Here is a 14,711-nt window from a genome sequence, read left to right on the forward strand (position 1 = left end):
GTAATATCCCTTATGTGTAGATATGAAGATGATCTTAGCAATGACTATTAGGTGTAATTGCACTAATCACTGTATGCTTTGACTTATAATTAAGAATGACTTAGGGATTATTCCTCTAATATTCTACTTGACCTTGATAATGCCATAGAAAGGAGTACTCTTAGTAATTTATCATTATCATTGATCAATACTTATCATATATATATATATACATCTTATCCTATGACTTACCCCTATAAAGAGTAGAATATTGGTTATGGTTTACTTCTCCATCAATAGTATAAGTTATCAATACTATCCATGCTAGACCTTCCCTATGGTAAAAATATAAATAACGATACCTAGAATACTCCCGGGTGAAGTGCTACAATGGTATAATTATTTGTGCGCTTGCATATTCATTTTTATTCATATCTATATATTCCTCCTAGTCACATAAATTAATAAAGAACTATTTAGTATTATTCTAATAGTAATGCTAGGTAGTACCAACAAGTATCTCTGGCATCATCAATAGGGATGACAACCTAGTAAAGTAATGTCAGGAGATATAGGTTTATAATAGGTGGCTATTAAAACAAGTGACAAGTTAATAAATACCAACAAGCATTTCTGGCGCCGTTGCCAGGGACTACATTTAAAACTCTACTCTTAGTAACAATGATAAGAAATGCCAACAAGCATTTCTGGTGCCGTTGTCGGGGAAGATAGCTAGGCAAAGGAAGTATTGATAAACTTATACTTATTGATGTGATACAAATAACCATTGACCCCTGCTCAAACAGGCTTACCCTTGTTTTGTCTACTTGTGTATCTTATGTAGGGTAATGTATGACCAGTTTTGACCTTCTGACAAACTACATTGATGATCTAGAAGCACTACTTAAGAGGACTATGGCTAAACTCAAAAAAGTTTTAGCTTTAGAGTTGGAAGACAACCATATAAGGCGAATTTTAACATTGGAATTTGAAGCCATGGCTAACAGGACTCTCAGTGAATTCTCTGCTCCAACCACTACCAACATCCATACTAGACCTAATGTTAATGTTGGAGACAATGGATTCGAGCTCATGTCGGCTCTCGTCAACATGGTGCAAGCAAGCCAATTTTGTGGAAAGGCACATGAAGATGCTAGTGCTCATCTCCAACACTTCCTGGAGATCTGTAGCACTTTCACCATCAAGGGAGTAACCAAGGACGCCATACTACTTCGCCTCTTCCCATTTTCACTTTTTGGGGAAGGCGAAGTAGTGGTTATACACCAACAAAGACATAAACACTACATTGTTCTTTCCCACAGGCAAGACCAATGCTTTGCGTGGGAGAATTTCAAGTTTTTAGCAGCAACATGATGAATCTATCCCTAAGGCATGGGAATGCTTTCAAGACTATATATCAGAATGTCCTCATCATGGGATGGAGAATTGGCTACTCATGCAGATGTTCTACCATGGGTTGACCAACAGTACCCGTGAGACCATGGATGCTGCTGTTGGAGGTGCATTCTTGTCACTTACACTTTCAGGTGCGACCATTCTTATGGAGAAGATGGCCTCCAACCAAGGCTAGAATGAAGAACGTGTTCAGGCCCACAAGAGAGGTGGAGGTATGCATCAACTCAAGGAGGTAGAGATGTTGTCTGCCAAGATGGACCTACTGAAGAAGCTTGAAGATCGAGCTAATGAAAAGCAAGAAGTCATGCACATACATGATTCATGCATAACATGTGAAGTATGTGGCAACACTGGGCATTCATGGAACAACTCTCCTGAAACCCAAGAGGATGTGAACTTTGTTAACAACTACTATCGTCCTCAATAGAATCAAGGATGGAACCAACAATAGAGGCTGAACTACCAAGGTAACTACTAAGGTAACCCTCAAGGTAATAATTATAATAACTTCAATCAACCACCCTTGAGAGAATTAATTGCTGGCCAATCTAGACTTATGGAAGGATTATCTAAGAAGGTAGCTACCAATGATAAAATTCTAGAAAATATAAGTAATAGAATGTATAGCTTTGCTTCTACCATTAAGAACCAGCATAGCTTTAATAAAATGAGAGAATCACAAATAGCTTAGCTGGCGGCTGCTGTTCCTCCATCCGAGAAAAGGAAGATTCCGAGGTAGCTAGAAGATTTAGAAACTACAAATCTTCTCGATATTCACAATACAGCTTTCTACTACATGCAACCATCAAAGGGAAGGTGGATAGATTACACCCTACCCAATAAGAAAGGTGATCCAGGGAGACCTATTATCCCATCACTATTGGACCTCATATCTTCTGGGAAGCTGTCTGTGACTTCGGAGCTAGTGTCAACATCATGCCTAAGGTAATTTATGAGAAAATTTTAGGAGATCCTTTATTGTACACAAATATGCATTTGCAGCTTGTAGATCAGCCACTCTGCTAGCCCAAGGGAGTTCTCGAAGATGCCATCATCCGATTGGGACAACCATATGTTCCTATAGACTTTGTGTTTTGGAAATAGGTGGAGATGAAAGGGCACCCATCATCCTAGGCCTACCTTTCCTGAGCACCACAAAAGCCATCATCTACGTGGATAGTGCCAAGATCTATTTCACGATCAAGAATAAAAAGGAGAAGTTCTCTTTCAAGAACCGCATCTTGCAATCTCCTAGTCATCCACAAAAGGCATACCTACCCGAAGAGACAACAGTGACCAAGAAGAAGAAGAACTGAAGGAGGAAGAACAATACCAGTCAGCCATAAGAAGAAACGATCAACATGATCAACACACTCCAATCTTAGTACGACCACTTCCTTGCTAAGAAGGATGATCCTAGCTACCGACGATCGAGTGTACCATTGGACAAAGAATCTTCCACAAGACCTTCTACGACATTGGATCATGCGTTAATATAATGTCCAAGGTAATGTATGAATATTTATTTGGTATTGAACCTTTGTTCCCTATGTATATGCAGTTGCAGATGGTGGACCAATCAACCTGATTCCCTAAGGGAATAGCGAGGGACGTTATGGTAAGAATACAAGATCACTATGCCCCTACCGATTTCATGGTCCTAGACATGGGAGAAGAAGAAGACAATGCACCCATCATCCTTGAAAGACCGTTCCTCAACACCACCAACGCGATCATCTATGTTGGATCTAGACAAGTCCACTTCCAATTCCTTGGAGAAAAGGTACGCTATTATTTTAATAGTTATACTACTTATGAACATCCCAAGAAGAGCTGCTCTAGGAGGAGACGTTGGTCATCCCAACATCAAAGGAACCAACCCCGGTGGAATGAATGGGAAGATGAAGAACCCAAAGCGCTTGTGAAAGATGAACCTACTCTGCCTCAGACAAGTTGATAGTCCAAACAAGTGTGGAAAGAAATGGTGACATCATCATCAGAGTCACCATCACAAGATGTGTAGCCATCTAGGTCTCCACCGCTGAGACTGGATGTTGCACCAAAGGAATGAAGGACTTCTCTCCAGTCAAGTCCTGTCTGGAGGACTTAAAAATCCAAACCCTCACCGTGAGGTAACAACGGTAGTTATCTATATTTACTTTCTAGCATTGCATAACCCCTTGGGGGATAAGGTAGTTATCCTATTCCATGCCATGAGTTTTGGTGTTCTTGTTGTTATTTTGCAGGATGGAACATATGATCAATAGCAAGCTCACCCGGTCATCTTCATCTCACTCCAACAAAAGTATGTTTTCCTGAATCAATTTCTGGATAGGTGAAGGACAACCGCTGGCAAACATGCTTTGAAAAGGATCATGTAACTTTCAACATTCGACCATGACAACATCCATCTTGGGGGAGGAGCATCCCCCATGTATGTAGCTAAGTATTTCTTCCCTTTTGTTATCCTTAAGTTTGCTCTACATTTGTTAAAAAAAGAGATGCATAACTAAAAGCAAAATAAAAATTTATCTTTGTCTTACATATATATATTAGTAAGGTGTAATCTAAAAAAAGTGAGAAAATGAAATAAAAGTGTGTGTCTAGTTTTCTATTTTTAAGAGTAGAATAAAATGGACTCTGAAGATAATCTCTTGAAATGGAAATGATGAATACTTGCTCTATTGTAATTCCTTTCAAGTACCTAGTTTTCAGCTTTGAATTCTCCTGAGTTTTGGATACAACTATTTTGACATAAGAATTTACTCTAAACTTGAAACTCATGGGTAGCATATGCTTGATCTAAGTCTAGGTAATTGATGGATATAATATGAGAAGGTTTGAGCTGTTGTTTATCTTGTTCCTAGTAATACTAGAGTTCTAGAGATTTATCTTTTGAAAGAAAACATAAAAAATCTACATGATGAGCTCCTATATGACAAAGCTTGAATTCCTACCAAAACCATATATGATATTTAGATTAGGAAAACTTCCACTCTTATATGCTGCTTGCATTGCATTGAGCTCAGTCAAGCTTTGTTGACCCTTATGAGAGGCTTGTCATGCTCTTAAAATCAAGATCACGTACACACCACCTACATATGCACTACTACTACACTGGGGATAGGCGCAAAAATATGTCATTCCATCTAGATCCACCTAAAAATATTTTACTCTTACATTGGGAGTGAACACCAAAAATATACCCTATAGGATATCGACCAAATAAATGCTCCAAATTCTTGTTGCTATCTCTCAAAAGCTTTGTTACAGAAAAAAGACATGGGGATATGCAAAAGTTATTCATTAAAAAAAGAAACAAAGAAAAAAATTAAGAAAATGGACAAGTGTCCGAGCTATATAAAACAATGGGTACTCTGATGCTAGCCTAAAAAAAGAAGAGATGAATAAGATAGCCCATGTTTTCTTGCAAAGTTGTTTCCAAGTTTCAAAAAAGAGATATGTTCTCAAGGAGCAAAGTAGAATTAGGTTAGCCACCATATACATCCACACACATGCACATCTTGATTTGATTGTATGACTTAACTCTCTTTGCATCTGAGGTTTGACTTTACAATATATGTATTGCAAGTATGCTCTATCTTGCTTTTTCCACTCATATGAGCTCCATGTAAGCCTTAGTTGTAGGAAGAGAAAGGCATAACATTATTATTGTCTTGGTGAGGATCCACAAATACCACATACATTGAGATACTTAAGAGTGTCATACAATGGAAGCTTTGAGCTTTATTTTGAAAACCAATAAAAACTCTAGAATAATGGTTGAGCAAAGAACTTGAGACATAGTGCTTGACTTGATTGTTTTGTCTTTCAATTACTCAAGACCCAAGTGAAGGCTAAGAAGCCCCATGGTTGAAGGTAATATGGGTAAGTTTGAAAGTCAGATCGGTTTATTTTAATCTAGATGAGAATTCTTGTTTGAATACATGTGTACTTTTGAGGAGTGAGAGCATTGAAGCCACTCCTAATCCATTTTGCTGAGTTTGTTGAGCTTGGGGGAGTTTGTTGACGGTAGTTAACAACCATTATAAACCATCAATAAAACATGTATAAGGGCACAATTGAGATCATCAACAAAGGTCTAGGGGTTTAAACTAACAAATTCCACGAGTTTTGACGAATCTATGATTTTTGTAGGGTTTATCCAAAAAACCATCAAGGTGGACCTATATGTCAGATTTAATTGCGCTTATCCACCGTAAAATGGAGACTAAAAGGTTCTAGAGGACACCATGCCGAGGCAGAGAGGTAGAGGCTACCAGGTGGGTCTGGCCAGCCCCACCTGCAGGCCTCCTGGCCCCTAGGACCAAATGTCAACCTCCACGTTGCAATGTTGGTTCTCCACCACCTCCTAGGTTGCATCTGTGCTGTTCCTTCAGTTGGTTTGATCCAAGGGCTCACGTTGGATGCTCTGGCCTATATATATCAGCCCCTACCCCCCTAAAGGCATCAAGTCATTTGAGAAGACAGAAACCCTAATCATCCTCAAAGCTCCACCATATTCTAGGGCATAAATAGTTAGGCTAGGTCTAGAGGGAGGCAAGCAGGCTTTGTATGGATTCCCGATCGTGTCAAGAGCGTGGTTCGGTATAATCTTTGTACCCCCTCTCTCTTTTGTATCTCCATTACTTTTATATGCTTGCTACAATTGTTATGATAATACTAGTATTCATCTTATTCATGTTCTTAGTTATAATGTTCATTGTCTACTTTGATTATATACCTAGTATAGTTGGATTATCATCATATTCATGCATATGTTCATATAGCACTCACCCTAAGGATCCATGGCTGGGTGGTCGACATTGCTTAAGCATGGTGCTTATATGTTGTTTACCTATGGATACACCCTATATTCTAGGTCATGTCGTAGATCGCAGACGTGACACTCCCGTTGAGAACTTTGTAGTCCACTCCTCGATGTAGGTAGCACGTAGGATCTGGTTACAAAGTGGGACAAGCTTTGTTCTTAATCTCCCTTAGTAATATCCCTTATGTGTAGATATGAAGATGATCTTAGCAATGACTATTAGGTGTAATTGCACTAATCAATGTATGATTTGACTTATAATTAAGAATGACTTACGGATTTGATGTAGACAAGGTCCAATCTTCTGATAGGTATGATAGCGTCGATTCATGGAGACTCGATGTTCACGATATAGACTTTGAACCAAGACTAATTTGGACCCCTGCAACCGTTACACCACTGCTCTGTTGGTTATCAACCATGTGAACGCGATTGACCTCGCCGAGAAGGCTTTCTTGCAAGCGAATCGAGAACACAAGCAAGGATGGGATGAACTGCAATCTAAAATTGCAAATAAATATGAGGCTTAAGATAATGAGAAGGACTTCAAGTCTTTATTCAAAAGGACTAATCGTCTCAGGCGAACAACATCAAGAACAGGGGCCCTAGTTCACAGCAAGCGACCTTGGCGGCATAGTTGTAGCAAAACGATGTCTGTTTCACAAGAAAATCAAGAACTAAACAAAAATCAAACCCTAAGGAGAGTGAAGGCTGCTAATTGTAGAGCCTTGGGCATCACCCCCTGGAATGTGCCCCTAATGGACCCAAACACGATACACGGTCCAACAGACCAAAAGACGGTTTCGTAGCACCCTAGTAGATTATGGACGACTAACTTGTTTTGACGATTCCCATTGATTATAAAGGGATTTTGATGTGAGACCAGTTGCATTGGCTTCCTTATCTAATTAGCTTTCCATCCATATGTGGATCATCAAAAACAGAGCCTAGACGTGCCCGTGTGACTAGTTTTATGACAGACTGGTCCTGGAGCCCGAGATGGACTCCAACTTTAGTTGGACTGGGCCTCCACCATGAGAAAGATGAATTGGATGCCCATGCTGGACCTCCTCATCTCCTTGGCTTGTATGTGACGACATAGTGATGTCCTCATCATCCTCGCTTTCTTGAATTGAAGTCGTCCTCGACTGAAGTAGATCGTCTCCTCCATTGGATGACAGCAACGATGGCTCTGGAAGAAGACGTTCATCTTGGCACCCAATCCTTCACAAAGGCAGTTGCCATGGTGGCCTCCCTACTAGGAATTCATCCTCCTTCTCCTACAAAAGGTTAGTACCAACAAGAGGCATAGCACTAGAAGCAGGACCAAGTGGACATATAGGCAATGTACAAGTTAAAGCATAACATGGTTCATCATGATCAGCAAGAGCAGATTTAAGAGCAAATAAAACATCTTTCATGTTACTTGATGGTTCATTTTCTGGTTTGCTAAAGTATTTATCATGGCCTTTCTTTTTCTTATTCAGCAAGTTCCTTTTCATATTTCATAATTTCAGTAGGAGTTAAAGGAAGTAAAGCAATTGTCTTTCCTTTAAACATAAAAGTATATCTATTTTGCCTACCATGATGTACAACATTATTATCATATTGCCAAGGGTGGCCTAACAAAAGTGAACAAGCTTGCATAGGCACGACATCAAAATCAGCATAATCATGGTATGATCCGATACAAAAATGCACACGAGTAGATTGTGTTACCTTTGCCTTACCACTATTGTTGAACCACTGAACATGGTATGAATGTGGAAGAGCATGTGTAGATAAACCAAGGGTCTTGACAAGCTCAGAACTTACCAAGTTATTGCTGCTCCCTCCATCAATTATAGCATGAACATAGAAATTATTGACAATGAGGAACATTTGAAAAAAATTATGACATTGTAGCTTGTCTATTGGCTCAACTTGTGTACTCAAAACACGTGGAACAAGGATTGATTTGTAGTTTGTAGTGCATGCCACACTATCAATTACCTCATTAGGATCTTCAGCAACATTAGGATCTTCAGCACTATCCGCATATTTATCTGCATAAAGATCAGTTGCAAGTGCAAATTCATTCTCTTCATCACAAGCACTAGCATATCCACCATCATCGGTAGCAATATATGCGTGTTTGTTGGGGCATTCTTTAGCAATATGTCACATGCCCTTGCAATAGTGGCAAACAACTTTAGAAGAGCTGCTAGAGGAAGGTGTAGCAAATCCACTAGAAGAAGGTGTGATAGGAGAACTCTTCTTTATAGGCATTGGTGGTGTCTACACATTATAAAATTTACTCACATCGGTTGGACGTGAAGGAGTGGACGGAGTCGTGGAACACCTAGGTTGTTGTCCCTATACTTCCCTTTCAACTTTAAAAGCATAATGATATAATTGGGAAAATCTAGTCCATTCTTTATAGTCAAGAACATCCTGTATTTCATGACGCAAACCTCCAGAAAAGAGCATTAGCATTAACATTATTGCAAATATCATTCCACCAGAAAAGAGCAAAACTAGTAAACTCACTAGTAGCAAGTCTAACTCTATATTCTTCAGGTACTTGATGGGAGCCAAATTTTTTATCTACAGCCATCTCCCAATCTAAATATTCTTTAGGATCAGCAAAACCAGAAAAAGGAGGTATCTTAAACTTGGTTTTAGAGAAAGGATCATTATTACCTTGGTTATTACCTCCCATACCGCGTCAGGTTAAAGTTCAACCGATTATGGTTACGTGTATCCTCAGCACGTCGTCGAGCTTTGGTTTCAACTTCATCCTCCACATCACCATCCTCCTCCTTAGAGAGATCATCATCAGCAACATCTTTAGGATGTGGTTCAGGATGTCATTGTTCAATATCTTCAATCCTCTTTGCCAAGTTGGCTTTCCCCCAGGTGGTGCCGAAGAGTCGTTAGAAGAGCTTGAATCCTCAAATGGCCTAGAGTAATTTCAATTATTGAAGGATTACCGCGAGGCCCAAGAGGATTTGTCATCTACCATGCTAAACACCGAGATGTTGTGCCCTGAGGTGGACATCGTGCGTGACCCACTTCATTTTTCCATGACTCAGGACTCCAATGCGCGAGTCGACTAGGAGATCCACCTAGAGTAGGGCCAAAACATGGTGAACCTTCTTGTAGATCTGAGGACGCGGGTCGAGACACTCATCTTGTGCATGCAAGCCACCATTAACTCAGGCTTCCCCATGCGAGCAGTGGCCATTCCGAGCCCTTCCGGTCCACCTTTGAGCTATGGTGACTAAAGCCGTTCGTTAGTCTAACTGAACCATCCAATTTATAAGAGCACAAGTACAATGGTAGCCCGCAAGCGGTCGCACTATCATACTTGGGCCCATATAAACCTGGTAGTCCATTGAGTACCATGAAGGGTATCGATTCATCACCAACATACAACCAATATCGTACATGATTCAACATACATGCCACATGTTACATAGAGTTGACAAATACCTTGCCATACATCAGAGTGCGATTAAAGTTATTACAAACCAAGTTCAAATAAATTAGTAGCAGAAGCCAAGTAGTTTTTAAACCAACATCTCACACCATTGTTCAAATACTTGCCAGTCTGTGATCACAACCCACAAAAGCATCATAGATTAGATATATAAATGGAAGTGCCTTGCCCATGGCCTACTCCTCATCCATAGCAGGACAGAAGCAGTGCTTACAATATCCATGATATACTGTGTTATCTGCAACAAGTGGGAAATAAACCCTAAGTATAAGAAGGTACTCTACTAGACTTACCCATCATAAACCAAAAATAAAGTGACTCCAAGGATCATGCAAGGCTTTATAAGTGGAGATAGCTTGACAACATTTTGCATAAAAGGCACTAATTTAGCTATACATTTTATAATTCAATCATTAAGTTAATTATAACTATTCATCTCTGGATTAACAACTAACCTATGCCAACATGTGGTATATTAGTAGCATAAGAATAGTACCATAGCCAGTGTAATAATTCCATGTTCATTATAACCATCATATTCCATAATCCAGTTACTACGATGTTGGAGCTAGTCAAGTTTCTCACTATCCAGGAGAGATGGCGATTTGAATCGATGCAACCAGCTGGGTAGTATTCCTAACACAAAGCTAGGTCTACTAGCCACGATAGCCTTAGGTCACCTTTGGTACAACTTAGGTCTAGATTTTGTGGGTTCGAACAGCACCGCACAATCAGGGACAACCAGCTGCCAGGATGTTTCAGGCCTAGCCTACCCTTGGGCTCATGTCTGGCTCTCCACACATCCTTACTACCTCCATTATGTGCAATCTTATAGAATGAGGCCTGGCCTGAGTTGAGCTACTTGGCTTTGCAGTTGGAATGAGTTCACCGACCAGCTAAGTGAGAGGCATGCGTTCAATCTTGATAGAAGTGCCAACAATGGTACAGTCCTTAATCAACATGGATGGGACCAACATAGCCAACCCAACACCATTGCATATAAGTTCTCGCCCGGTCTCCACTTAATAACACCAAAAGGTTATTTTCCATGATAGCAACATTAGCCAACCGTGCTCCGGCATCCACCTATATCTCGCAGGTGATAGGAAATCACTTGACTTCTACCAGTCTAAGCATGGCTAAGCATAGTTCGATCCTAGACCTACATAGGGTTCAAGGTATAAATCTGGACTAGGTAGTTCTATGCACCAAGTGCTTCCAACCAACTCTTATAACCTAATGCATCAAACATAAAGGACTCATCTGATATTTACAAAAACATAGGAGGCTTAGAATGCTCCGAGGCTTTCCTTTTAGAAAGGAGGTAGGTCTATGATCGGGGACACTCTAGTAATTCCTTAGGAGCCTGCTCCTCGCTTTCGGGGGCTACCTATTGTGGTGCCTCCTAATTCTCCTCCTTTTTTGCCTCAAACTCCAAGAGTGTGATTCCTTCTGGCAATCCTATATGCATGAGCGCAAAATAAGATACAAGAATGCACGGGTAATGATATGGATGATATGATATGATGCATAAACATAAATGTCCTTAACAATATGGTATTAGGGTGATAACAAGATTAACATTCTTTTACTGAGTAGGTGCATATCTCCTCTCTAGTAATTAAACAAACACCTATTTAAACATTTTCTAGGTTGTAAGACAACAGCCTCTTGTTTTGACCATAACTGGAGTTATACACATCCAAACAATATGATATTGGACTTTCTGGAAAGTATAGCAACCTCTACAAAAATGACAAGTTGCATAGGCTTATTTTAGCAAAAAATAGTTTAGCCTAGTGAGCAGTGTCAAACAACAGATTTCATATTTTTCTAACTTTCATCCTAGCATAAGAACATTGTGTAAAAATTTGCATGATCATACGTTATATATTTTTACCCCATTTATTTTCACTAGAAACTAGCAAATAATCAATGTTAAATAGAAAGACCATATTTCAAGTATGTCTTCTATAGGTTTATTATTTTTCCTAACTATATCATGCAAACACAAGACCAACCAAATTAGAATCACAATTTTTGCACTTCTCTAGCTCAAGTTATGAATTCTAGAAGATAGAAACAAATTTAAAAGCACTTATCTAGCTCAATTTAATTGTCCTTGAAAAATATCCCAAATAGTAGGTTTCATATTTTTATCAAATAGTACACTTCATGATGAATCAAACAAATTTTGGTTCACCCAAATTGGACACTCCTAACTCAAGATATAAATTTTTGAAGTTTGCATTCAAATTTGTGAAAATAAATAAAGAAAATTAAATGTCAAATCAGGCCCAGCAGCAAGGTGCACCCAGTCCAGTGCACCCAGAGGCACCAACAGCTAGGCCCCATGGTCAACGGGTCCCACATGTTAGTGACACAGGAGCAGAGCCCGGCGTTTGACCGGCTATATCTCACTAGTGGAGAGGTCATAGGTGGTGAGGTCTTCACCACTACACTCGCCTCATCAAGCTGCATCGAGGGGTACCGTCATTTGGCTCGGTGCATCACCAGAGCAATCTCAACAGTGAGCATGGTGGTTCAGCGATGGTGCATGGTGGCAGACTCACCATCTCCGGCGATGGCATGGCCAGGCGAGCGGGGCTATAGCTTTAACAGACCCTAGTGGAGCTCTACGGTGCGAATCGAGCCATGATGAAGCAGCGGTGAGCTTCGCCCACATGCATGGCGGCATGGTAGCGCATAGCGCATGTGGCGACGCTTGCCATTCCAATGAGATGGTGGTTGGTGATGGGTCTCTATCATAGGAGAAGGTGCTATGGGTTATGACTATGCGAAAACAAACATAGGAGGGGGAAGACGGGATCTAGCGAGGGCCAGCCACGACAAGCTTGAGCTCACAGCCATGGCGGGCGTGCTTGGTGCAGTAGCGTGTTCCCACGGGGTGGTGGTGGTAGAGGTTAAATAAATGAGGTCATGAGCATTTAGGTAGGAGGAGGAGTGGATAAGGCTGGCCACGGCGAGCTTGGAGCTCGGCAGCGCTCTACGGGCATGGCGGTGACTGCGATGCACAATGCGGCTTTACCTCAGCTAGGATGGTGGCACTGGTGGTTCGGGTGGAGCTGTGGGCAAGGTAGATTGGGTGGTGGTGCTGCATGGGCAGTGAGCACGCATGGCAGTGGTGCGGTGGTGGCGATGGTGGCGCGGTGCAGCTCTGGCGGGGGCAAGAGGGAGAGAGGCAGGGCAAGAGTGTGAATGGGAGAGAGCAGCAACGTCGCCTCCCTCTGCTGGCCAGACCGGCCGCGTCGAAACCGACGAGCGTCCTCCACATGTCTCCCATGCCCTAGCAGCGGTCGGCCACGACGTGCTCGGTCGGCCGATTCAAATCGGCTATCAGGCCGACTGACAATGCAACTTTGCACCTCTATATCTCCTAATCTAGTTCGAGTTAGCAAAAAGTCCATTAATAGAAATTGAAGAGCTATGTGAGATCTCCAAGTTTGCTTTAGGGAGTAACATCTAATTCATCATGGTTTTCAAAATGCAAAGCTCCAAAGTAGGTCACATTGAAACTGAAATCAGGTTTAGACTTAGAAAATTTTGAAGTCTCAAAACATCATTTTGTTGATTCTTGTGGGCCCTATTTGACTATGTTATGCACTAAATTAGTTCATGACCCTTAAATAAAGTTTGTTCCACATAAGATAAGATACAAGGTTTATTAAGGGTGCACTACCATGCAAACACTCTAAGCTACTGTTCAACTTTGGTCAAACTAGTATCATGAAAAATGACATTTTGAGTAAACTAGGACTTAGATGCAAAATTGGCCCATGTCATGAATACAAACATTGTTCCATTTACCATCCTAGATATGTCTAAGGTGTTTTTGTGACCTCACAACCATCTCTTGCATTAGTCATGTAACACCCCTGGTGTTTAGCTTCCACATTTGCACTGCATTTCATGAACATGAGCATCATGCATCCCTTCGTGAACTTATATCACATGAAACATGATTTCGAAACATTGCAACATGTTGTATATTTCATGTGTGTTGTCTCTTTTATGAAATGTAAAGTGTGCAACACTTGAGTGCAACATGTGCCACTCACTTAGTGAAACAAGATTAGTTAATACTATGCAACAAGATCATGAAACATGTGAAACATGACTATGAAACATTTGCAACATTTCTTGTGTTTTTCATTGTTTCGTACATACCTTGATTGATTCTTGTGTGACCAATGCATGGTGTGGCTAGAAATGCTTGTAAGTAACTTAGTTACACATAGAATGTCTTTTGGAACATTGTTCATGTTGGTCACTTTGACTAATTAGGTTTCCAAGTCATGGTTTGACCAAATTTGACCCCTGAACCCTTTTGTTTGACTGTTTAAAAAGTGTGGCTTAGGTTGTTTGCATGTCTGAGCAACCTAAAGCAAAGATGTAGAGAATTTTATAAGGAACAAACTTTGTTTAGAAGCCAAGTCATGAAAATGTGCACAACATGTTCAAAAAGGACCCACAAGGCAGATTTCAAAGCTGTTTTCAATTTCTGAAAAATCCCTAAGTCATTTCAAAACCAGTTTTGCTTCTTGATCTATAATTCAAAATCTATGCAGACTTGGGTATTGACCCTTTTGAAGGAAATGTTAAGAATTTCATACTCTACATTTCGTTCAATATGGGTTTTGTCTAGTTCCGTCTAGATTTGGAACTATAGGGCAAAAAGGTGGCAAATTTTGATTTCAAAATATCGAGGGCAGGCACCGTCGGCTGCCCACCTGCCGACAGACTGTTGGCACTGTGGCACGCCGTGGCCGACCGCGCCAGGGCTCCGACGCCGCGTGGCGACCATGCGCCAGCGATGGCCAGCCGAGGCGTGTCCCCATTTTGGGAATGGCAGCGCGCCCGCTCCCTTCCACTCGCTCATTTCGCTCTCAGCTCTCTCTCTCTCTCTCGCCCCGCACTCGCCTGAGCAGCAGCGGCAGCGGGTCAGCTCCAGCGCCGCCGCACCATCCGTCGCCACATTCCGTT

The 14,711-nt window shown here is 41.0% G+C and overlaps 1 non-coding gene across 1 annotated transcript; it reads right to left on the reverse strand.

Moving 5' to 3' along the window:
• Positions 1 to 1,310: 1,310 nt before the first annotated feature.
• Positions 1,311 to 1,419, reverse strand: LOC136511615 (small nucleolar RNA R71). The gene has a single exon (XR_010772774.1). It is a non-coding gene; the product is annotated as a small nucleolar RNA R71 (small nucleolar RNA).
• Positions 1,420 to 14,711: the final 13,292 nt, after the last annotated feature.

This window comes from Miscanthus floridulus, chromosome 1 (assembly GCF_019320115.1).
Source record: "Miscanthus floridulus cultivar M001 chromosome 1, ASM1932011v1, whole genome shotgun sequence".
In the NCBI taxonomy this organism is placed as follows: Eukaryota; Viridiplantae; Streptophyta; class Magnoliopsida; order Poales; family Poaceae; genus Miscanthus; species Miscanthus floridulus.